This window comes from Penaeus vannamei, chromosome 10 (assembly GCF_042767895.1).
Source record: "Penaeus vannamei isolate JL-2024 chromosome 10, ASM4276789v1, whole genome shotgun sequence".
NCBI lineage: Eukaryota > Metazoa > Arthropoda > Malacostraca > Decapoda > Penaeidae > Penaeus > Penaeus vannamei.
In genome coordinates, this window is record NC_091558.1 from 294,534 (window position 1) to 297,033 (window position 2,500).

Consider the following 2,500-nt stretch of genomic DNA (forward strand, 5'->3'; position numbering starts at 1 on the left):
CCCCCCTGGCACTGGGCTAAGCCTATGGGGCCAAGTGCCAAAGTACTTGAGTCTTGCTGCGGCGGGGGGGGGGGGGTATGTGTGTGTGAGTAAAAGAGGAAGGTATGCGTATTACTTTCATGAATGAGGGAGAGGCATGTGTGAATCTTTTATGAGTGAGGGAGAAGCATGTGATATCCTTTCATGAGTGAGGGAGAGATGCATGGATTCCTCGCATGAGTGGAGGAGAGGAGGAGGAGGAAGAAGAAGAAGAACAAGAAAAAGTAGGAGGAGGAGAAAGCGCGCGGGCTGGCCACCCCTTCCTGTCCCCCAGATGTGTCCGGACGTCCTGTGTGTCTCGCCCGCCGTAGAGCGTCCGTCGCCTCTCACACTCGCGGTAAACTTGCGATCGATTTGCGTCTGTGCGGCGACGTGCGTCTTGGAGACACGGCTTTATTTCCACGAAAAGGTAAAAAAAAGGAAACCGTAATGATAAAAGCTATATTAATTGTGACAATTATGGTAATCAAAATGATGATTATACATACAATGATCAGAACAAGCATTACCGTTATATTCGCCATAAACATAGATGCTTTTCTGGTCATAACTAATGTTAGTGCAGTTGATCTCATCATCGTGGTAGTTATACTACCCACGTTTAATGCTGTAGCTTCAATAACATGAATAGCAAAATTATAATTCTAGTTGTAACTGAAGAAAGATTTCTTATTATGATCCGGTTTACTCTACCAGACGAAACTATCACAGTTTCCTGTCATTAAACCAAAAAAAAAAAAAAAAGTAGCTTGCAGACATTAATGATTTTAATGTTCCGCACTCAATTGCCCCGCACCCTCCGGGGCAATGGGGGATTTTAGGAGCAAACTAAATCCCTGAGAGGTCCTGCTGACGCGGTGCCATTCGAGAGAGGAGACAAGAGCCTCCCACCAAGGGGCCGAATCGCGGACGAGGTGTTCGGGAGACCAGCCTCCCCCGTGGTTTTGTGGAGGCCAACCCTGCATGCGCGCGCGTGCCAAAGCCCTCATGAACCTGCATGGGGACAATGGGATCTGTGACATGCCCCCTGCGCTTAGGGCGGGGGGGGGGGGGGGGGGGGTCCGAGATGGCATCCTCCCCCGAGTGATCGCTCGAAGGTTAACTGCACGTGTGGACGGGGCTGCGAGCTTCCATTCTACGGGATGGCGAACCAAGGTCTTTAGAAGTACCTATAGAGACCTTGTGGCGAACGTCCGCTCTCACCGAGGAAGCGTCTTCGGCTGCGGGCAGAGGGACGCCCTTTAGGAATGAGACCTGGCAGTGGCATAATCAGTATTCGGGGTTACTGGTAATTCTAGAACACAGCACAACTTTATAGAAATATTATAGTTACCCTCACATATATATATGAAAATACAAATATATTTCCATATATATATGCATACATATATACATATATATATATATATATATATATATATATATATATATATATATATATATATATATATATATATATATATATATATATATATATATATATATATATATATATATATATATATATATATATATATATATATATATATATATAGATAGATAGATAGATAGATAGATAGATAGATAGATAGATAGAGAGAGAGAGAGAGACGGAAATTTATTTGTTTTTTCATATATATATGAGGGTAACTATAATATTTCTTCAAAGTTGTGCTGTGTTCTAGAATTACCAGTAACCCCAAATATTGTCTGGGGGAGACACATGCTGGACTATTTACGTCTCTTATTAAGAGTTGATACTCGCTATGTTCCATTCATGAAAAAGAGACGGGGGACAGGACTGTATGATCAGGCAAGGGAGAGGAGAACCCACGAAGTGAATGGGGTTTGAGATAACCTGTCGGTGGCTGGAGAACGCTCGAGCGTGGATATGGTTGGTGTGGTTTTAGTGCTCGATCCTCCCATCAGTAAGGAATCTCCCAACTTGATTGAGAATGGGCTGGCACTTTCAAAGTTGAAGGATTGAAAGGCAGCATCCAATTGTGACTTCCTTGCAGTGCCGCTAAAGCCAGGTAAATAACCTAAGGCTTGAGAATTACATGCTATTCTGGCTGTTATCTGCAAGTTGATTATCAAGCTGCTAGCGTTGTTGAGAGGTGTGGTCATACCTTCTGAAAGGGGAAAAGGGATTGCAAGGTTTGTAGCAACTGTTGCTGAGCATATCAACCAAAGTGTTTTCATCCTTCTGAGATGTATCAGAAACCCCACCCCAACCAACCCTTCCCATACCCCCCCCCCACCCCTGAACTCCTTCCCATTAGCCCCCCCCCCCTCCCCCTGAATTCCTTCCCCCTACCCCCGCCCTCTCCCCCTACTTAACACCAGAGACAGATTATCTCCTGGTATTTCCCCACAAGAGTAATTTTGGAGCGTAATTGTGAGTTTAGTCATGGGACGTTCACAACCCACATATACCTATAGAAAGTTTTCAATTCATTGCACCACGAATCACACTGAAAAG